The sequence below is a fragment of the Anser brachyrhynchus genome, assembly GCF_964034855.1.
Source record: "Anser brachyrhynchus genome assembly, chromosome: 5".
NCBI classification, from domain to species: domain Eukaryota; kingdom Metazoa; phylum Chordata; class Aves; order Anseriformes; family Anatidae; genus Anser; species Anser brachyrhynchus.
The window spans coordinates 4,255,363-4,279,915 of record NC_137699.1 but is presented as its reverse complement, the minus strand read 5'-3'; the positions used below and the strand labels follow the sequence as shown (position 1 = coordinate 4,279,915).

The 24,553-nt window shown below is 35.8% G+C and overlaps 1 protein-coding gene across 1 annotated transcript in view; it reads right to left on the bottom strand.

The window, feature by feature from the left end:
- INSC (INSC spindle orientation adaptor protein) overlaps nucleotides 1–24,553 on the bottom strand; it is a 332,365-nt gene that overhangs the window by 80,901 nt on the left and 226,911 nt on the right. Inside the window, exons 23-24 of the mRNA XM_080595845.1 lie at nucleotides 24,032–24,120; nucleotides 16,149–16,219 (exon numbers count right to left, since the gene is read on the bottom strand). The gene's annotated coding sequence lies outside the window, so the exon portion shown is untranslated. The remainder of the gene's footprint in view (nucleotides 1–16,148; nucleotides 16,220–24,031; nucleotides 24,121–24,553) is intronic.

The window sequence follows — 24,553 nt, the reverse complement described above, 5'->3', positions numbered from 1 at the left end:
GGAACATTTATAGACAACAATGGCAAGAGTCTGATTTAGGCAGAACTGCAAAGTAAACAGTCTTATTCAAATCCATAAATAGAGGACCTACAGTTGGGATTACAGTTTCCACATATTTCTCACAGTTTATTAACTCTGTCATTCCCCACAAAGCTTCACAGATCCACAAGAAAATTATGGAACAATCATAAATAAGCAATGTATAAGAACCAAAGGACATATTTAAGGCAAATATGAAATGTGTGTATATATACACACACATATGTACATATATACAAGGCTACTTGTAGGTAAAAACAAGCTCAAGTACAGTTAGTTTTAGGGTCTTTGACATCTAATGAAATCCACACCATAAAAGTGGGCTCATCAGCATCTAGAAAGGGAAATGGGATAAACTATCCTTAGGAGATACAAAAGGTACATCTTCCTGATATACCAGAGTTTGGAATATTCATCTGACACACAAAGTATCCTGGTTCAAACACCTTTTTAGATTTTGAGAATTGTCTGGATGGCCATAGGGAGATAAAAGAAATAAGTTCATTTCCCTCTCTCTAAAATTATGAGAAGTATAACAAGTTATAAAGCAGTGAGTGGAAGAAAGCCAACTAGAGAATCCTTTTTTAGATTATCTGCTAGCGCAAACTCTTGCACAGGGAGTGCTCTTGAGATAAAAGGGAAGAACCATCATGTTCTTCTCAGATTTGCACTGTGCAAGCCCCAGGTCAGTACGCGTCTTGAATAAATCCTTACCTTAATTGGACCCCTCAGGAAAGACAGGTAGAGGATCACTTTACTGTGAATTGTAATAGGATCTGTGAAAAGATCTATAAGAGATGTTGGCAGTCTTTATGTGTTCCTGATGGCCCACAGAGACCTATCTAACTATTGCAGTTCAGCATTCTATGCTTTTGCCAAAGAATGCCCTACCTGCCAAATTGCCTTCCCTAACGCACTTTTAGACTATCCAGAGCTTTGTGGATTCCTTTTTATTTTTTTTAGTGCTGTTAGCACTTAGGACGTGCCTAAGGGTATTGTAACTTTACCTCAAAAACACCTTTACAGATCTAGCTATCTGTTCAGAAACCTCAAGAGTTAGAGAAGTTTTAGCATCCCCCAAAACAGACGTGCCAGAGAGGAAATACCTACATTGTGGTTCCGAGGATTTATGCTCAGATTTCATCACTACAGTAACTAGCATATCTGTCTGTCACATGAACTCTTTTGTTCTTGCTAAAGAAACTGTATTCCTTGATTCTTGTGTGATATGAGAAGGGCCACTAAAGTGGGCTGCAGCCAAAACAAAAGAGCAGAGCAAAAACCACAGTTTTTTTCTGTGGTTTTAACAAAACTTAAACTCATATGAGCAGTTCCCAATGATTAGATGAAGATAAAGAAGAAGATATTTGTTAAATTTTCTGCTCAGAAGTACCCAAACACATTTGTCCTCTAGAAAACCCTTTCCCTTCCCTTTCTTTTACAAAATGAAGTACAAGTTGGTGGTGGGCAGAAAGTCTCTCCTGGCTGGTGGAGCAACCTCTCTCTTTCTCTCTTCTGAGCTCCAGAGGAAGAACCTATTCCTACAGCATAAACTGACCCCCTTTAGATATTTTCATTGCTTTCCAACATGAATGAAGAGGAGAAAAATAAAAAGAGTTATATGTAGGTCCCTTCAGAGAACAGGAAAGGTACTCCATGCAATGTATCAGAATCTAAGCCAGACTCCCCCTTCAGTTCACTACCAAACAGCTGTCACCAACACTTAAAAACAACGATGGGGAATCTTCCAAATTAACCAGTCCTCAATAATTATTTGGCACACATTGATCTCTTCTTTTAATTATTAAAAATATGTATATGAAAATTCAAGTAAATAGTAGTCAGCATAGAGCCAAATAGTGCTAATTACTTATATTCCAATAGTACAATAAATCAGCCACATATTGGGGCAGCAGAAAAGTAGTTTTCCCCCTGCCCCCATCCATTTTATTTCTTCTGCAAGGTCATCAGGCCTCAGATATAAAGGACATAATATTCAACTAATAGTTGAATAGACGGAGAAAAATATTATTAAAATGCTTAAAAGTGTAACGATATCCTTGATGACTGAATTATTCTGCACTGTACATGAAAGGTTTAAAACCTGGTGGTAAACCTTCTCTCAGATCACCAAGTTTAATTACAAGATAATTAAGATAAAGAGTGTCAGGTTACCAAGTACAATTAATCTGATCTGTGATTAATTTGAGGAGGGTGGAGATTTGAGACACACAGATGAAATATGCTAAATGAGTCTCTGATTAGGAAGAAAATACGTAATAAACTACTTTCAGAAGAATAAGAATATATCTAAAGACAAAATATATATAGGAATGTGGTGCTAGCAGCAAGTTGGATTATACTGGAAGGTCAATTACAAGTTATATCAAAACTGAAAGCTCTTGAACTTTTCAGGTGCCTGGAGAGTGCAAGGAGAGCATAGACTCAGACCTACTCTCCAACCCTGAATTCAGTAAGCCACTACTTTTCTCAAGTACCTTATACATTGGTAAGAGAATAGCCAGAAGTCAGAGGGACGGTTTTCTTAAGCACTTTTAGGCATTCCTATTTCAACAAAACCAGCTAGTAAAAAGACAGAAATCCTCACATCTGCACTGTCCGTGAATCTTTATGAAAATCCATTTCCCATTTACAAAGGGTCAGGTTCTATCACCATTAATATACATGGAGTTGAATTTTTTTCCTAGTAATGTTGTTAAAAGTAATAGGGATGTGTAAAGGGCACGAGTCACTTTGAATTTATGTGGTAAGATCTGAAATTAAAAGAAGAGAGAATTTTAGACGCTCATCAACCATCACCTTTAATCAGGGAGATTCTGTAAAGATATGTTTTAAGTCAGTTCTTAAGTTAAATACTTCACAAATCCTATTGACTCCCATGGAAAATTCTACTATAGAAAAGATACTATATAATACTGAGCTACAGAATTACACACCCTGTTTGGTATTTTACTTGGATTTCATATTATATGCATAAGTAGCTGAGACATATCTATTAATATACCAGTTAACATCAGTAATACAGTAACTTAAATGCAGGGTGCATTAAAATAAAAATCAAAGAATACAAAATAGCCTTAATCTTTATACTGTAGGAACTTTATCCCAGATTGTCTCAGTAGGCACTGTGACAGTGCCTAAGAGGTGTATATAGTACATATAACAAACTACTGGAGCTTTTATTTTGCCAGAAACCACAGACATTTGTTTTTATTAGCATATCTGAGGTATATATCCCGCTAGTCACCAACTTTGTGCCTGTAGTGTGAAAAAGACAGGTATTTAAGTAACCATCTAAAAGTATAATTATGGACCATTAGCATATCTTTCATGGTTTTCTCTTCTTTCGTAAAAGGATGTGGCAACAGTGATAGTAGGAATTGCTACACATTTCCCATCTCTGTTTCTGATACTGGGTTTTGAATTATCAAATTGAAAGTGGCCATGTAGATCTGTCAGTTACACTCAGGAAAAAAAAAAAAAAAAAGTGGTGGAGAGGGGTCAGGGCTCTTCAGTTCTAAGTATAGTTTATATCCGGATAACATTTCTAAAAGAGTTTCATTCACAAAGGCTCCACATCTGTAAATTTATGGGGAAAAAATATTTTCTTACTATTGTTCCCACAAATTCCACTGATTTTCTACTTCTGAACCCATGTCCTGCCCCCTACATTAATTCAGTCTATTACCCTCTGACACAACACTGTGAATTACAGACAGAGGTGGGTAGGCAGCACAGTGGCCTATCAGTTTCCTGTCTTCTGGCCCACCCTGTTTTGTTTGCTGCAAAACCTAGGTTCACAAAAACAACTTGGATCTACTTCCACATGTAGCCACTGTCAGGGTGAATCTTCTTCCTTTCAGGAATAAATTCCAAAAGCAATGTCTAGGCACTGGGAGAGACTGTGGGACCTTTAGCTGTGGGACATGTTTAGCTGTGTTTTTCAGTGTGTATGTTATATACGGCAGTTTGGAGCTAAGAAAGACAGCATTTGAGAACATACAGATGGAGTTTCAGAAATGGCTAATATTTTCAACATCATCTCAACAACCACTTTGGGGGGAAAAAAAATATATATATATATATGGAATTATTCAAATACATTAGAGCAGTATCAGACCATTATATTGGCTGACGGTGCTAGATCAATAATTTTGCTGTCTGAAAACAGAAAACACTGTAGATGCTCCCCTAAGACCCCAGATCTTTTTCAGATACTATCTTCAGTACAACTTAGCACTGAAAATCTCAGAAAGGGAACAGGATTTATACCAGGATTTTTTTTTCCTTCTTTTTGTTGTTTGTTTTGTCATATTCCAACAGACCGAACTATTACTATTTACTGAAATCTATTAGTTGCCTACTGTGAGCAGCTCACAAACCTTTTCATACTCTCTACTATATGCACAGGAATTTTTGAGAATGTTATTTATGCACAATTTAGATTTTTTTTTCCTTTTCTCTTCAAGCTTAGATGTTATTAGTTTGAACAGGTGTTCATTCTTTCATTGATCATTCATCCTACGTATCCATCAAAATCTTGATTTGAGACATTTATGGGTAAGTAGATGTTAGAGGATCTGATGGACCACCTATGCTTTTTCATGGAAAGGTATTTATTTTGGCTTACCTGCTTTACGTTGCTCTCCAGCATGACAATATAACTAACAAAAACTTGCTTTTTTAATTAAAGAACCTAAGACAGTCACAAATACATTATCCTGGGCAAATGTTATCATGCTATCATGTCATAGACCAGGTTTCAGAGCCAAGAACACCATGAAATCTTTCATGTGGATGGATATTCTCCTCACTGTTTATCAAATAATGAGCAGGGTAGACTCGAGCTGATTGTCTCCACTTGAATTGGGTAACAAATACCTACTATTTTATTTATCATTTGCTCGTATTGTTTATATCCCTGACACCAAAAACCAGAGTTTTAAATTACGAGACTATGTGCAAAGAGAGGAAGCCTAGCCCCAATATGTGCAACTATTGGCAACTGCCCTAACAAAATATGGATTTTATTTCTCTTAAAGATGATAAATTAGTGGGCACAATTCAAACACATCTGTCAGTAGGTTTTAAGTACGCTGTGTGAGAGGTGTGCTTTAAAGAACGGGATATTGCCTTGCACACACAAAGATTTTCTAATCTCCTTGTATGCGTTCTTCCGGAGATGGGATTACAGGTCAGCTGTAGCAGCTCTGAAAGATGAAAGCAGTTGGTATCATTGTGGTAAATTACAAAACAGAAGGCTCTGCCTCCACTTAAAATTAGTGGTGTGAAAGAATGGTTTTCAGATACAACCTCACCTTCTCCTGACCACCTCAAATTTAAATCTTAGTTGAACACAGTTAGCTGCCTGTCTAAATGAGGCAGGTAAACACATGCTTACTCAAAGTCAAAGGCATCCCCCTGAGCTGACCACTGACACATATGCACCAGAACATGCTTATGTTTGAGTGAAAATGTGACAGCACCATTTGAAATTTCATCTCACCTTCCAGTTTAGATTACCTATGCCTCAACATTGAGGACTGAAGTTTTGAAACAGGCTTGGAAACATAATATTCCACCCGTATCAGCTTTCAGTTCAGAAAGCATACAGCTATTGTGGCTGTGCTGTGCAGTTCTGGTACATTTTGACTAATAGAAAAGAATCCACAAATCTCAAAGCTCAGGAAAATCTTAAGTCCTTGACTTGCATTTTTATGACTTCAAAATGAGTAGCTTGTGGTTTTTGAAAGGTTGGCCCCATTTCACCCAAAATATTACAAATATTTTATGAATTCTAAGAAAAGCAGTGAGTTCATTAAAAGCAAAATCAGGAGGAGATGAGTGATATGCAGCTTGTGGCAATAGCTTTTCTGATAGGACTGGATTTACAATAAAAGACTTCTATCCCCGGTTTAAGTTAGCATTGTTAAGCGTAAGGAAGTGTATCTACGTGAAAACTAATTACGTTTCAGGCAGCTTTCTAAAAATCAGATACCTATTTTACAGGCAAGTATACTGAGGTATGTTAAGACCAACTGTCAAGTGGCAGGGGAGGATACAGTAATAACAGAGATTAGAATATAGAAGTTTAATTGTACGTGCTTGTGCTGATTTCTGAAGAACTGAGTTCTGAGATATAGCACCCGAAGACTTTACTCTAGATTTGTCCCCATAAACTGGATCAGTTGATGAGATTTAGAAAAGCAGAAAAGAAAGAAGAATGTGCATGGAACTGTACTTGGACTAAATAAGTGACAAGACATTTGGATATGGCAAGGCTTCCAAATGAAGTGGAAAAAATAAAAGCAAAAAAATAAATAAATAAAGCAAGTGGATATAATCATTCCATGGTATGGCTGCTGTATTTTAGAGGTTTTTTGTCCTAGAAATATAACCTCATCTCCTCTGATCAAAACAAGTATATGTTTTATATTGTATATACACATTTACGATATTTAAAACATAATTATATTTATATTAAAGAGGGCACTTTACAAAATGTAAGCATCATTTTTAATAGATCTCGGTGATTTGTAAACCTCAGTTTCACTATGGGTACTTCCCTATGGGATCTCTTGTTTTTCCTCTAGTCTTTGAATCTTTTAAAGCCTCTCTCATTATTTCTGTTGTCTGAAGTTGGGCAATAATGTTACTGTGATTAATTAAGCAAAAAGACATGGAAACGGGGGTGTGGTAATCATCAGATAATAAAGCCCTCTGGGTCTTGCAATGCATGAGGTGCAGCCAGGACCCTTTATCCCCAGAGGTCTGATTATCTCCAGGAAAACTACACCTCCCTGTACTTGCTGTATGGCTATTATGAAATATCTTTACATTTTATAGATAAAGTAAATTACTTTAATCACTGAAAATTGCCAGTGTTGTGAGGTTTCAGCTGTGAGGTTCACAGAGCTTAATCTGCCCATTTCAAGTCTGAAATAACCAATAATTGTTCTAATAAAAGCAGCAGTAAATCATTATTTAAATGCTGGGATCATCCCCTCAGAGTGGCAAAGGCACCTTCTGTATGTTTGATGACATGGGGTGCTCGTTTAACTATAACCCTGGAAATGCAAGCCATGAGGGAAATACTTTACCAGGGCTATTTAGTGTGTGTAATCAATGTTTTGTTAGAACATCAAATTATTTTATGTCATTCTACAAAGTCCTAGGTCAGCAAACAATAACATCTGCCCAACATCTGAAAATCTCTTCAGAAAAATTCAGAATGTCCTGATTTGTCAATTTCCAATCAGGCATTTTTTCAGAAAATCTTCAGTGGCTTCTGTTCAAAGGCAGAATACATTTTTCCATTCCCAAATCATTGAAACGTATATGAAGCATGTTTGCTAATTGCAAATATGGTGAGAATGTCAGTGACAACTCTATTCTGCCCTCCCCATGCTCTGGAATTTTGAACACGGGGCTCTTGCAGAAGCCACAGTCAATCACGCTTACCACTATCACTCTTATTGCTGCCAGCCCCAGGACAGCGGTGTTCTCATGCTTCCCCTCCATGGACAAGCACAGAAATGGAAGTTCCAGAATTACATCACAGCTGATGCAAGAGTCACTAACTGACAAAAATATCACTTTCTGGAGTGTTCCTCTTGGGAAAGGTATTTCCAGAAACAAAAATAGTTACACTGTTATATCACTTTATTCTTACCTGTCATATTACCATGATTTGTTTAAAATACATTAACTAGGTGGAAAGATTTCCAAGCATTTACAGAAGACAATTAATTTTCAACAGTCCCTACTTCCTAGAGGATTTTAGTGAATTAATCCATTATGAGAAAGATGCTAGAAGACACAGACATACAACAAAAAGGTATTCTTGAATATGTCTGTATTCAGAAAGGTAATCTAAATCTGAACTGTGTGAATGGATGAATTAGAAAAAGTCCAATGTGTTTTTGCACTGCAATGTTCACGTACACACTAGTTATATTTATCAGACTAATACTAATGTATGGCACAGTTTCAACGGGCATGTCAAACTGGAGAAGATTTACCTAGTAACAGAAAAACAATGCCCTAAGGAGAGGTGAAAAAACAGAATTAGAAGGCAGAATATGGAATATGGATCCTGATGTTATTGATGTTATTTTTTTAAAGAAATGTTAAAAAGTTGTCACACCTCTCATGACAGGAGAATAATTTTATTTCAGAAGGAAAGAGTATGCTATCAGTGATTCTCGAGAGAAATCCGAGATTATTGTGCCAGAGGCAATTAACCCAGAGTAATAAAAACTTCTAGCAGCCTCAAATGACAACCTGATAGAAGAGGAGATGATATTTTCAAGGGAAAATAGTGACTTACAAACAAGATATCTTTTACTTCTGTTCTGGCTTTCAACCCAAGCTTTTAAGCTTCCTGCAGTAATTTGTTTACCAAGTTGACTAATGAGAAGAATTAATCAAAAGACTCTTCACAGGAGAAATATGACCAATAACGTGAGCAAGAATCATATGATACAGAAGACCAATATCATCTGCTTCTGGAAGAATTCCAAGTTGAAAGATTGAGTTTTGTTGCATGTTAGAGCAAAGGAAATGAGGAGGAATGCTTTGTGGAAAGATGCACTTGGTAAAATTAGTTAGGGAAAAACAACCAACCAACCAAACAAACAAAAAACAACACACACGCACACACACACACACAAAAAAACAACCAACCAACCAAACAAACAAAAAAAGAGAATACCAGTCCTAGCAATGAAGATGAGATAAAGTTTAAAGCTAGACTTGTTTGCTACTTAATTAAAAATTATGTAACGAACAGACTGGTGAATCCAGTGAACAAACTGATGTCAGAAAATCATACGAAAATGATAAAGAAAAAAAGGGTTTTGAATTGTAATCACTAATTTGTTAGTGCTAAAAATCTATTGCATTTTTGAGATTCAAAGGTACACATTAAAATCTAGTAGTGGGACAAGAGTCATATGCTTTGGCAAAAAGCAAAGTATTAAACACATGGAGAATCAGGAAGGGAAAGTAGTGCTCACAAGAGAATACAATCCTGAGGAGTACAGGATCACCTATATCAGAACAACCAGAAATATTTAGAAAGATGAAGGACATATTGAAACTTGCTTCCTACATGGCTTCTGTACAATGTAATTGTAAACCTGAGGGAAAGTACTAGGGAATCATCTCACTACCTTCCTTCCATGCAGAGAGGAACACTGTGAATGAACAGGCCCATTCACAGGCCCATTCACAGCTGGATAATCCTCAGACTACAGAATATTAAATACAAGGAATCAGACTAATTCTCAGTGGTTAGAAGTTGTCAGTATCCCACTAAAAAAAAAAAAAAAAAGAAAAAAAAAACAGTGAAGAAGAATTCTTGAATGTTTTCCTGAAAATTTTCTATGAATTTGTTAGTTTTCTTAAGATAAAAAATTAAATTGGATAATTCCTACAAATAAGCTTTTTGTTTGTTTGTTTGTTTAATTTTTGGTTGGAATATTTTATGAAGGTTTTTGTACTTGTATCAAAACCATCAAAGTACTGCATTGCAGTTTTCTATATTTAAAAATAAAAATTATTAGTAGTAAAAAAAAAGCATGCCAAAATATTCCTATCTGGAAATGCTGAATCACTTCCTTAGCTTTTCTGTGGGGGAAGAAGGGTAGTTTTATTGGGCATATGCACCAAACCTGAAATGTCATTGAAACCTGTTGTATACTCAAAACTGAGACTTCGCTGCTAATGCCAGTTGAATCACAATTTCAAACAACAATAAAAACACGAAAAGTGAAATTTCCTGGAAAGCCTGAGTCCTATCTGAGAGAAATGACAGGAGATAAATTTACTAACTTAAGAGAAGATAGTTTTGGTCATATTCAATAAACACAAAATATACATGAATTATGAGACAAAAATACTATTCGTGCAATAGCAAATAGATAATTTTTACTTAATCTGTCACAAACTTTGTTGAGATTAAACTCTAGTGAAGTTCAAGTTTATTCACTAAGCTTGAAGAACAGCTTTCATGTCCTCCCTATCTCATGTGACAGTCTTCATACATCTAACTGGAGAGGAAGCCCAAAAAATTCAAAGCATTTCCAAAAGAAAGAGACAAGCAAAGTATCTCCAAAATTTCTAGCTACATATATTTTAGCCCACACATCTCACTAGTTAATGCAGTTTCAAAAATTAATTTCTGTCTTATAGTTAAGATAGTATGAAGTGAGATGATAAAACAATTACTGTGACAATACAGAAGATATGCAGGTTCTTAGGAGCTGTGTTTGAAGTGATGCTTATTTAATTTTAGGTTAGAAATCAGACATATATTACTTAGGTAGGTCTCTTAGAAAAAAGAGCACAGTACTCTCAAAAGTTACCTATACCAAAACTATATTTTATCTGGTATGCTTTGTGTTCAGTAATTTTCTTATGCAAAGGAATTGAAAGCATGGTTATCTTACCATACTTCAGTATTTCTTCAGATAGATTTCTTGTGAACAGGCAATGAAAACCAAATTCGACAACAACAAAAATGAAAATTTACCAAAAAGAGGAACTGGATACTGTCATACTATGTATAGTAATTCTTAACAAATATAAAAAAGGCTTTCTCATACCATTTTTTTTTTTTTTTTGGCTATGATTGAATCCAAGGGAACTAAAGCTGCTCCTAAGCATGTCTGTAAGTACGTTCTGCTACTTGGTGCCAGAACTTAAAGCTCATGTACAGTTGAGAAAAGCTTCCAAACAGGCCCAGACATATGTCATACCTGAAATCAAAAACTGAGACCAGAAAGAGCCTTGATTATCCAGGAATGGAAGTATTGCAATGTTTGACTCCTGGGTCTTGGGTTCCAGCACTATAGCTTGTTCTCAGTAAGCACCCTGGGACAGCCTGCAGGCGCTGTCTCCTTCTTGCCTGTGGTTAGTGAGGAGAATGGAAGTGTTGAACATTGAGTTACCATAATAATTACCTTTAGAAAAGGATTCGTGTAGATACTAGGTATCAGGTAAACTCCTTGCTTAACACAGAAACAGAACTCATGTAACACTCAGGCAGAAATATTTTATGTAGCTACAGTAAATATGCTCAAAGCCTTTAATTGTAAAACAGGCTGGTGCTTCTTGTGAAGAATTGCATGTAATAAACAAATACTAAAGCCAACTTAGGGGTTACCTAAAAAGGTGAACAGCCTTTGAAGTACCAAACTTAAAGCTTCTTGTGCTTCAAAATCTATATTTAGGAATGAAACAGAGCACTTTGAAGGCATGGAAATCCTGAGGCTTCGAGTATATCTTATTTAGGCTGAAGAATATGTTACATAAAATGGGAGAGAGCATTATGAACACAGTCTAACACGGAAACAGAGAGTAATGTCTCAACATGCTTTTTGTTCAAACTTCATAGGAAATTAGATTAATAATGCATGAGTAGCTTTATGGTAAGGTAGTTCGCTCACCCACCCCCTCCCTTATTTTCCTTTGGAAAATATTCTCCTTTTACATATAAAATTAGATTTTTCACTTTTATTCAACTTGGCTATAGCAAATACAGAGCTCTCAAATGTGCTTAGATAAAACCGTTTTTATCAAGCTACACAGAGCATCTCTTCACATGTGGGTATGCTTCAGCTTATTGCAAAAAGGAGACAATCTAAAGAGAATCACAATTAAATTATATAATTATTCTTACAGCATCATTAGTCGCATCAAATATGTTATTAAAGTAACATGATAAATTGCAAGTGATACTTATCAAATCTCTGGGGAAAAACAGTGTATGTTTAGAACCAAACCTTTTGCATACTGTGGAGGAGAAGAATCAGATCTGGTCCAGAGAGCGTTTCCAACATTCTGCCATTCTTTCTTTGTGGAAAGATGATTAGGCTAATAAGAGCCTCTAGTTTTCAGCTAATAATCGGGTAAGAAAAGCTTCACTTCATTCTTATTGTGGAGAAAAACAGGTTGCAAGAACCCAGCCTTTCCTTGAAGCTACTGTACCTCTAGCTATTACTCCTACCCCTCATCAAGAAGATTTAAGCTATATGCAGCTAGTATGCCTTCTCTCATGACGCATTTTCTACATTTCTTCCTTTTAAATACAATTAAATTGAAGATGGTTAGATGAGACTGAGACATCTACCAGAGTGCAACCATGTATACAGCAGGAAGGAAACATCTTGAGCACTGTCAGTCATCAAGTATCAAAAAGTCAAATATATTCTGTGATAGTTCTTTAAAGTATAAGTCTTCATAAAAAGAAAGCTGGGAAACTTTATATCATCATCACCTTTGAAATAAGGGAGAAGGAAGCAAAAGAGAAAGATGGTAATGCATTTCTCCCTTATAATCACAGAACAAGAACACTTTTTTTCCTTAGCCTTTGGTGATAAGTTCTTGCAGTCATTAAGTCAGACAATTACATGGATGATAAGGACCTCAGTAGATCATTGTGTCTAATACCATGACCCAGAGGTAGAGTCATCTGTCCTTAAATAAACATTTCCCAGGAAAAGCTACCAGTTCTTTAAAGTTATAGTCCTTCCTTTAGGGAGAGTGGTGTTTACCTGCTTACTTAGCTTCACAGTGAGATTTATATATTTACTTTTCCCCATATGGCCACATCCTTTCTCTACAAACTAAGCTGATTTCCTCTTGTCCCTCACCTGACAGATATGAAGAGCAATTCAGCACGTTCCTGATAACAGCTGTTAGGCATGGAAAGGCCACAGTCAAGATTCCTCTTCTTTTCACCAAGAGAAAATAAATCCAATTCGTTTAGCTTTTTTCTTAAATCTTAAATTCGACCATCTTTGATCAAAACACTCAAATCAGGTAAATATTGTATAAATTAATATATCCTTAATGATGCTATATGTATTTTTGTCAAAGGAATTTATCACTTTGTCATTAAAGTTACTGTGAACGTTTTTATTGTCTTCACTAGGAATACAGTTTCTCTAAAGAAAAATTATGAGCATGAAAATTATGAAAAAGAGCACAGGGGAAAATTCGGGCCAAATCCTCATTTGAAAGACACACACATTCTTTAACTTCAGAGAGAAGTTTCATGTGAGAGATAAGCAGGATTTGACTGTAGAAGCAGTCCCTAATCATGCACATTAATATTTTAAGAGGGCGTTATCTGGCACACAGGTGATATTAATAAAAAAATTATAATTCAGGTTTCCTTTGCTTGTAATTAATATTTCTACTGCCAAAGTTGTCACAAATTGGGAGAGCCAGCAACAAGAATCATTTTCTGTAGGTTATAAAAGTTAATTTCCAATACATTATGTATTATCATTCTTTAAATGCAATATCCAAATGCAATTTTTGTGACTGATCTTAATTTTGCATATGCTTTTGAAGTCATATTCATTAAAAAGTAATCTCAGTAAATTGACGTCAGGACCATGTTTCATTTCGTCAATCAAATTCCTGAAACCTTTTGAGACAATTTCTTGCACATCACTAACACTACCTGGGAAATGATTGTTTCACTCTCTCTTAAACTACACCCTGAAACATCAAAAAATATTACTTGTTAAGGGGAGATCCTTCACTTACAGTAAAAATGGAAAATGCTACAATATCGCATTGAGATTTCTACGCTGCCTTTCCCAAAGCCTGACTTCAAGGTGAATCTCCTCGTCGGCTGGGCAGAGTCAAAAGAGTCCGTGCTTGGTGACAGGACCAGGTTTTCAGGGTGGTTCTTAGTGAGGTACCAAAGTGACTGACCTTCTCTACATGTATATAAATATTTCTAATTCTTTTCTGATTTCAAGTTAGACTGAAAAATCAATGATGAGCTGGCTTTGCCTTAATTCACTGTGAATTTCATAATATAATAACATCAGAGGAGTTAATGCACAGCTCTATAAGTGAAAGTAGAGCTTTGGGGTTGATGGAGTTCTTTCATTCTTTTCCTCATTTCTGTGTAGAGAATGAACTTTGAATTTCATATTTTCAGCTCTTGTAGATTTGTGAGGAAAAAAAAAAAAAAAACAAAACATTTTTTCCCTCATTCTTGCCACAATGTGATTTGGAAAAAAAAAAAAAAGACTTCATTTGGCTGGGTTGCTTCTTCTCCCTCTCTCTCTCTTTTTTCTTTCTTTTTCTTTTTTCTTTTTCTTTTTTCTTTTTTTTTGTTTTTTTGTTTTTTTTTTTTTTTTTTTAATATAGCAACTCAGATCAGCTAGTCAGTCTGAATATTTTTCCAGTGTCACGGCTTTCAGGCTGACAGTTACGTTCATATTAATGTGCTTCCCTCTGGCAAATAAAGAAAATATTTGGGAAATAAAGTACTCAGAAATAAAATGTGTATCTGAGCAGCTGATTTTATGGAAAGCTATTAAAAAGAAAATGTTGAAAAAAAAAATCAGATTTCAAACATTCCAATCAAAATTCATTCTAATCAAAATCTTGGATTTTTTTATTATTTTTTTTTTCTAACAGGTAGACCCAATGCCTATTGAAATCAACTGAGATAGTAAAGGCCATTTTTCCTCACCAACTCTAAACTGAAGAAAGATGACAAACTAATTCTTTCTTCTACACAATAAGCTAACACGTAAAAAGAGATTGTACTAAGAGACACTATATTCCCATTTATGTATTGCAAAGGTGAATTATCTGAGGTTTAATGAGATGCCTGGGAGTACACCTGTACACCAGGTGTGCTTGAGGACACATCGCTGCTGTCCTGAGGAATTTTGTATATCTGTTCTTCACACTTTCATACATAAATATGTATAAACATAGGTCTTGCTGAAAAAAAAAAATAAGCCTGGAGTAATTAGCAAAATACATAACAAAACACATCCCAGTTTTAGCTGCACTGTGACAAATTCTCTATGACTGTGACCAGCGTATAGCCCAGCATACTCCAATACCAGCTCACCTAACGGTGAAATACAAACAATACTGAAAGAGGCACTCCGCACCCCAAGCCTGCATGTATCCTTACTTACAGCCTCTGTTTACATATCCTTCCCAATACTTTCTGCAGGGGGGCTAAACCCAGCAACAGAACTGGAGGTCGAACTCTCCTGCTAGGAGAGATATAGGAGAGACAGAAGAGATCATATCACCCACAGGTAAAGCCAGATAGAAAATATGAGACTTTGAAATTCTGGACTAACTTCTGCTCAAGGGTTACAGTCAGTAATAAAATTGTAATTACATGAATGATGAAATGATGACTGGCAGCCCAGTCTGAAAATCAAATGCAAGTATGTATAAGGCTCCTGTAACCTTTAACAGTAAACTGAGGCCTCTAGCAGCAATGAAGCTATGAAAAGAGATAACTTGCTAGAACAGACAGATACAATGTGGAATCAAGTTTTGTATGTTTTGTCAGGGGGCATGCTTGGGACTAAAGAGCAGTCCCATATTCCCGGTTTGACCTAAGAGGATAATTAGTCATGTAAGTCACACAATATTGCAGCAGTTTTCCAGAAAATTACCTGGCCTCATTTAAATCACAAGACAATCTAACAAGTAATTGTGCCTTTCTTTTTGGGGCTTTATGTTTTTTTTCTTCATTGTTTTTTTTAAAGTCACATTCTGCGAGAAACAGTGTAACATCCTGGGAAAGTTTAGCAAATGTTACATTTCTTCCAAGAAAGGAAGCATTAAACTCAACTACGTCTTTCTAATATATTGTACCAAAGACACATGATTCCTCAGGAAATCCTCTTGACTGAGGTAGAAATAGAAACCTCTAAAAATTAGATTTGTTGTCTGTTAACACCATATTTTATATTCAATTTTCTTTTGTCACATTCCAAGAAAGCAATTATTTTTGCATGTACAGACACAATGCTCTTTCTGAAGGGTATGGTTTCATATTTTTGTCCATCCCTTTTGATTTATTGCCTCAGTGTCAAACTAAGATGGCTGTGCCAGCATTCTGAGACTCAAAAAGGGTATTTGCTTGAGAGAACAGAAATGTTATTTAAAAGAAAACCTTTGCTTGCATTTATGCTTTGAGAAAACAGATTTTAAAATCTTAGAAACCTGTTGAAATTAAGTTCGCTAACAGATTTTGAATACAGTTTGTTTTCTAACAGACTCTGTCCAGTTATACTATTTACCTCATTAGCTTCTGAAGGGTGGCAACACAGAAAAATCACCACTGCTGTCTGCAGATCAGTAATGGGTGAATCTAAATATAAGAAAAATATACAATAAAGAGATTATAATTTAGAAAAGCTTCTGATGTATAAAAATTTCATCAAAACTGATGGAAATTATCAAGTGTTAGAGCCCACTGTTCTTTCTGTTCTAGCAGGAATACATTATAGAAGTGATATTGACAGGTGTTTATAGAAATATAAGAATATTTTTGCAACTCTTACATTTTTTATTTTATTTTATTTTTTTTTAAGTCACCAACTGTTATTAATTTTTACTGAGACAGAATCACACTAGTTTTGCTATTGGAGTGGTAATCTGCTAACAAGCAAACAAGGCTCCCCTCATCAGTTCTGTTTGCTTACGATGTTTATACTTTTTGTTTGTAAACATAGCCATGTGAAAGGAATTTTCCCATGTTCTCTGCTTAGCTTTTGAAGCCAGAAATAGCTGTTCTGTGAACATGCATGAAAACCTTTTTCTTCTGTTTCTATGGGACTAACATTTATTCATATTGGATACACTAAGAAATTTGAATGAAATATTTCTGTTTTCAGCTGAAGTCCTCTATTACTCTATGTAACAAATTTTCTGAACTAAAAAAAAGCATTAATAAAATAAGATGAATTATTGCAGACTGGCAAGTGCTCTTTAATTCTTCACAAAGGAGAATAACAGCTGTGAAGATCAAGCAGAACTCACTCATCAAAAATGCCCCATATTTCACAGAGTTTGCAGTAAAAGGTGCAGGATGAAGGGTATGCTGGGAAGGGGGGAACACTGCTCAAACACTGACCAAATCCAAAAAATGTTTTAGCTTAATGCACCATTTTTCAGTTTTGTGTATGTTACCACTTAAAAGACTTATTTTACATACGAATGGATTTCATCAGTGAAGCACATGGTAAGTTACTGCATTTTAGATTCAATGTGTAAATAACACATCCGTGCACCACACACCCTAGCAATGTAGCCATGCTGAAAATACACAGGATTTGTATTCTTAACCCTGTGATTTGAGAACAATAACTGTTAATGTAACTGAGTTAACTGTATTGCTTTTAATTGAAGATAATCTTGATTACAGCCAAAGGGCACTATTAATACTCTGAAGAAATGACTAAGACTTTAGCATTTGAATATTGTAGAGAAAATAGAACTAATTAGCACTAATTTAATTCCAAGATTAAAGAATATTCATTTTTTAATTTTTAATTTAAGATAAACTATTTTACTCAGAACAAAGAAAGAATAATAAGTAATTTTTCCAACTGAAAGGCATTTTTTACTTTTGCATTATTTCATTAATATGGGAATATGGGAATCATGACCCCATTAAAGATCAAATAATAAGCATTTAATTATTGACAGCAAATAAATTTTTAATAAAGATACAAGGGTTTTGCTGTATAAAAGAAAGAAAACAAAGTACCTCTGACCCAGAAATTCATAGAGGATCTCACACCACTATATAATCTATAACCTAATTTTAAAAGGATAGGTTCACAAAGGGACATGTCATTTTTCTTTCTTCTGTACCACAGAATGAGGTACTGTAAGTATAACGTCTGTGAAAATGCTCCCCAGAAGTACCCCAGTTCTATCTTAATCATGCACTTAAACTAAATAATACATTGAATATGTCATAACCAAGAGGACAGTCATGATAAAAAGTGATTTAACCCCTTTTTACTCTACAAAATAATACTTTCTTTTCTTTACCTTGGGACTAGTTGTCATTTATAATTTCTGACCATGGGAGACATAATGGATTTACAATGAAACCCTGATGCTTTTCCAAGTAACATGAAGATGCAGAAAATAAGCACCCATTACATTAGCAGACAAAAAGATGTTTTCACTGGAACTCTGAGTCTCATTCTGATGCTGGCAAATAAATGGACTGTTTGCAGGTTCTGAAAGCATAGTTTCTAGCTAATCACAATTCTTGAAGGTAAAAATAAAAAGAACTTTTTCTGAACTTCTGATGCATCACATAGAAAAAGATTCAACATGACTTTTTACAGTTTGTATTCATATTCAGAAGGGGCTCATATCCAAGAGGCCCAATATCTAATATTCAGATTAGTTTCCTGAAGTGATAAAGATTATTTATGTGATGTAAAAAAACATGAAGGAATTGCAAAGTTATTACTGTAAGAAACTCTCCTCCTAACTCCCTTCACAAATTACTTCTTTTGCCACCTGTAAGTGTCATCAGAAGAGAGCATCAAGGGGGATGGGGGGGGTGGGGGTGGGGGAAGGCCCAAAATGTAAAGAGTAGAAGAAAAAGAAGAGCTGTCAGAAGCCAAAATACTAAATTATGGAATCTACTTAGTCTTTTCATAGTTTAAATGGAATAACATATTTTTGACAGATAAGCAAATTTCAAAAGATTCTATGTTGTGATTCAGTTAGAATAACCCACATAATAACTGAGTTTTGCGAATCTTTGAAAATGGGTTGAAGTTCTCCCTGCACTGCTTTTTTTCTGATTCCTCAGACTCTCAGAAGTATAAATACAAGTAGGGAGAAGTAAGAGTCACACAAACATTAAAAAAGTACCTCCTCAACAATTCAGTAAGTTAGTTCATAAAGCATAAGATCTGGGAATTCTCTTAGTTGTCCCATCCCCTAAGTGCTGGTAGGAAATTGCCACAAGTCTCATGCATGTAGCAGTCATGGAAATATTCTTGATGGTTTTGTCTGGCACAAATATGAAGCAATATCCCTCATTCTGCCCGTTTTTGGCAAAGTCAAAAACCAACCTCAAAAAGGTATTTTTCATACAATGTTTTTCTCATACAGTACAAATACACTTCTGCATGTACAGTGGTGAGGTTTACAGTAGCGAGGCCATGACACACAGGTTCTCATCTTGCCTGCCGACATAGACACAGAAATGGTGGTGCTACCAATACTTCTCTCAGGGATATCCAAAACTTCCATGAGTAAAAGCAAACTTTTTGGAAGGAATATGACTCCTTGGGAAAATCAGACAGAAAAATGGAAATTGCTTAGCCTGAACCTCCCTATTGTAAAACTCCGTCAGTTCTTGTGAAACATCTGGTGAAGGCCACTGCTCAAGGACAGCTTAACTGCTACTCTATGACTTGAACAATTTAAAGATAATTTTTAAGGCAGGCTTTCCTAACCTCCTACACTGGGCAAACTGCAATTCAGAAACATCTGCTTTATTGGGATCAAAATTAAGCCCCTAGTAACCACTTTTGAAAACCTTTTGCAGCAATGCAAATTTTAAAACAGCATTGTTACTGTCTATTAATGTTGTAAAAATCTGTTCAATTTTCACATTTCTTCTAATATAGTATCAATGTTAATAGTGCAAAACATAGCACATTGTGCATTTGGTCGCTTTGTCTTTCATGCTAGTGCGGTCTTTGTGCAACATGATTTTTATGCAGACAGCTTCTCAGTCCATTTGCCAGGGCAAGCACAGTAACACTGGGATAGCACCTCTGATGCTAAGGCTTCCAAGTATTGTTAGAATTAAGATAAATACTGGATCCAGAGCAGGGCAACATAAAACCTATGAATTACTTCAGGCCACTTAAAGCAAATACTCAGGCAATCAAAAGAAGATCTAAGAAAATGTTCTAAGAGAAATCATGTAGCCTGTCTGTGATATAGAGGTGGGAAAACAAGCAGATATAGAGGTGGGAAAACAAGCATACTTATCAAGACTCTCTGAGAACAAGAAGTACCTTGTTTCCTGCACCAGGTATACTGCCTTCAGGAGACACTGAGCCTACTAGCTTATATAAAGAGTAAAGTTTTACAGTAAATCAATACAATACAGGTAGTTCAAAATACATATCACTTAAAATCTTTCTCTACATATGAACCAAGAGCCATTTGGGTGGCTTGTGGAGATAGCAAGTGTGCTTGTGTAGAAAGACGGTATTATAGGGTCCAAGTTTCTTCTCAGGCTGTCACATAACAGCCCTCTGAATAAAGCATGAGAAGGTGAGATAATACAGCTGGGGAAAAGGAAAATCTCCCCATGTGTACATGTGGAGTATAACAAAAACTGTTCCTAGCAAAAAATTGTAAGGAATATGTATGAATTGAATAGCCCGCTACACACCAGAGGCACAGCTACCAGAAGTCTCTCAAAATGTGAAGTGGGTCCTGGCAAACACCAGAGAGGAAGAAGTACTGTCAATATATACAGTTCTAAGGGCCTCAAGGTGGTGAAACGTTTCACATCATGACCTAGGCACATTAAAATTCATAGGTTATGGGAATATGGCAGAGATAGCTTCTGTGTTTGATGGTAATCTACTAGCCCTATAAAAGAAGGTACCAACTTGGAGAAAAGAATTCCAATTTTAGAAATAACCACTACAGATTTTTAACCATCAATGGGACATTTAAGATTGTTTTTCCCTTAAGGGTTGCATACACTCAAGTATACCAACCCAAGGCTATAGCTAGTGTTAATCACTGGAGGACTTTGGTCTGCAATCTATCAGATGTGCATTTACTTTAAGACTAAGGACAAGAGAAGCATCAGTCAGGTGTACATCTGTATAAAATAATACTTTTGGAACCAGTCCAGGATTACTTTAGTCATGCCCATTTAGCACCAGTATGGTGTTAGAGACTGACTGACCTAAGGGTGACATGTATTAATATGTTAATATATGGGGTGGACTTATGCTCCCAAGAATGCACTATGTGTGCATTGTCAGTGTGCTTGTCACTCATTTAAAAAAAAAAAAAAAGAAAGAAAGAAAAGTCCATGTATAAAATATGATCTTGATAGGGCTAACAAGTAAAATAAGTACTTATGTGGACATTTGACCGAAAAAAAAAAAAAGTCAAATAAGCAATATTAATTTCTTACAAGTAGGGCAAAATTCAGTGACAAAAAAAAAAAAAGGCCAAAAGTCCTCTTCCAAGTTTAAGTGAGATTTCTCCTCACATCTCTATATAGGCTCTTCCCTTTGACTCAATTTTTACTGCTGCATTAGCTTCTCTACACCAGTTACTGAATTAATTTTAAATACAAATGAGACCTTATTCTGCTCAGCTATGAAAGCTCTTCACAATACAGGAGCCCATCTATAAAACATACTAGGTAACTCAATTGCCACAGCTTTTAGGCTAAACTCTCTTCAGCACAAATTCTGCTTACCAACAAGGACAAGGATGGTCCATTCCTCAGAGACCCACCCTCACCTGCCGCATCCACATCACAGCTTTTCTGCATGAGCAGTACAGAACTGTCTGTTCAGTTCAGGCTCATCTGAATTTTCCAACTTGGACAATGGGGAAAAAGGTACCAAAGATGCAAGAAGTACAGTGTCCCACCTACTCCCTTAACCAGCCTCTGACTCAGGCCAGACCCACGTGCTTCCAGAGAAGCCTGGTTATGGATTTATATGACTCAAAAGGAAGTTTTTGCCAATAGCTAGATGAACTTCTAGTGAAAACAGAAATTTTGGAGGGGATATAACCTGCAGGTTTTAAATATTTCTCAAAATCAAGAGATCTTTTTTAAACAAAAGAAAACAAAAAACTTGCTAAATTCTGTAATTCAGTGGCACCTTTTACCAGTTCTGCCAGGGAACCAAGTGAAAGTAGTTATTTCTGTCACTCTTGACTTTGGCTCCTTTTCATTCAGTTATATATTTTCTTGTTTTAGTGTTAAGAGAAAGCGTGAATAGAGTCCCTGATCTACCTTCTCTACACCAGTCATTATTTTTGATCCCTTTATCATATTTCTTCTTATTCCTTCTACACTGAAATAAAAAGGCTTGGTATTTCAATCTCTTTTCATATTATTCTTGTTTTCCCATTTCAACACCCTGTTTATTTCTTCTACTTCCTTTTGAAGCTACCATGCAAGTAGAACAGAATATTTATTTTAGAAACAAACAAACAAACCAGATTTTACTTGACGGTATCAGACTAAGTTTTTTATTCATCTCCAACCCATTGTTTACACAACCTAATATGATATGCTGCCTGCTGATGAGCATCTTTCAACAACCCAGTGCCTTCTGACACTGCCCTTCAAGAAACTCTGTAAGCCAACTTTTTATTGCACTCCAAGCCTGTTTTTGTTTTGTTTTGTTTTTTAATGATCACAGATCACAAAATAAAAGTTAACTAGAGCAAGAAAAAAGATTCACTAACATTTTTTGCAAACAATTGATTTTCACTTGTTTGGTTGGACTAGAGTTTGATGCACAGATACCGACCTTTCATCACAGTCCTATGAATAAGTCCAGATTTTTAATAAGTATGTTAGAGCTTCTGCAAGCATCAGCCATGACTAAACTTACCTCTTTCAAGATGGCTGGCATCTAGTTGGGTTGGGGCAGGGTAGAAGACTCTCAGAAAGAGTTTTTTTCAGAAAACAAAAGAATGATTATTTAAGAATGCTAATCTAATAACAAGCTGCACCCCTTGCTTCTGCCTGATGGTTTAATTATTAGTAACTCACAGCAGTTCATTAGGGACCTATTGTGCTGCTGTTGGCAAAACAGAAATGTCACTGCATGTTAAATAATTAAAAGCATTAAAACAAACATTATATTTTGAGTCCTGGATTTATAAATTGCTGTTAAGCATGCATCCCTTTAATCAATAACTACTTATCTATTTTGTTTTTGTGAATAATGTGTATAAACTCTCTCCTGCCATTCTAATTACAGTTTGATGTTTTCCCAATTTTTCTTATAGTAACTATAGATATATATATATATTTTTACAAGAGAGTATAAAAGTGAGGAACAGCTTATGCATCCAACAAGTTCTCCAGTAGTACTAGCCAATGTTTCCTCAAGTTAATTATTACATTTTTTCCATTTCTGGAGGGTCAAGTATTTCTAAGGGACCAAATCCTACATTCCTGATTCAGGTGAAATACCTGTCTGTGCCATGTTTTAGTCCTGCAGCACAAGAACTGGTTCAGAACCAATCCTGAATGAATTACAACCTTGTAAAATTCAGGGAGAAGCAGCAGTGAAAGGTTATTGAATAGTGTTACACTGCTTACAGGAAATAATGTGCTGGTCTCACCACACACAATCCACAACATTTCTAAGAGGATTAACTTCTGCTTATTAGTAGTGGGGACTTTGGAGCTAAAATAAGGTTGTGGATTCAGACTTTTTTGCCTAGTGCCTCAAGTGTGACACCACATATCATGTATTTTATCACCAACCATTATGATTCTTTAGTCCTGGTACAACAAAGTGTGAACAAAGGTACAGGCTGACTCAGAAAACTTTGCTAACAGGCAGGTTCTTTAATCCATTGTACAGGGAATAATCACAGGAGAGATCATTTTGTAACTGAATATCCTCTTTCTGATTTTTTGTCCTTTTGTTACGGTAGTTGTGTCAAGAAGTTTTGCTAGCCTCAGTCAGATGCAGACAGAGTGCATCATGAAAAATAAAAAGCAGAACACAGCTAACTTTTTGAAATATTTACTGCTGACATGAAAGAAACACCAAGGAGAGAATAATGCCTCAGCTTCTGACTTTGTCACAATTTGGGAAAAACTTTCAGAGCCACTGAGAGTCACTTTCACATTACAACTTCAAAACAGTTGGGAATGTGTGGGCTGGATTTTAAAATGAATCAAGAAATTCAATCAGCACGTACGCATTTATATTGCTGTTTTGCCAACACTCACATTTTAAAGCCAGAGCTGAAGCACCATCTACCCTTTTCCCTCACAACTGACTTCCCTAATTAATCAAAGCCGGCAAAGTGCCACCATCCAACAGCTAATGCCAGTGCAGAATCATTATTCAAATCCTTCAAAACAAGATGCTTAAATTAGCCTGAGAAGCATCTGCCTTACCTGTTGGGTCTTGTAGTTGTGCACAGACAGCCCTTATAATTCAGTTCCCTTTCAGCAGAGGGCAGGTTAACTGTGATAACAAAAGGCAGCTGTGATCACAGTGACATGCAGCATAAGCATGGGAAGAGAAAAAAGCATTTCAGAATCAAATATGAAGGCTAATAAGTGCCTGACCTGACTTGAACAGCTCTCTGTAGAAGAGTTTAGTGGCAGGGAATAATGAAGAAAAAACCAGCAGTATGTAAGGTCTGCGGAGGAAAGTGCAGTCTCACTGCACTTATTACACTAAGGACAAAGTAATTTAATACAGCAGAGTGATAAAATTTATTTATTTAACAATCCATTGCAAGCTAGTCTTCATAGCTACTTTTACACTTCGTGTTTCTTTGTTGTCCTGTATTAGGTCCCTTACAACCACTGTCTCTGAATTCGTTTCCTGTTTAGCAGAACCTTCCCTTTACACCAAAGCATGGTTGCAAGTGACAAAAATAGGTAACGCTACTATAAGCACAGAGCTGCTCA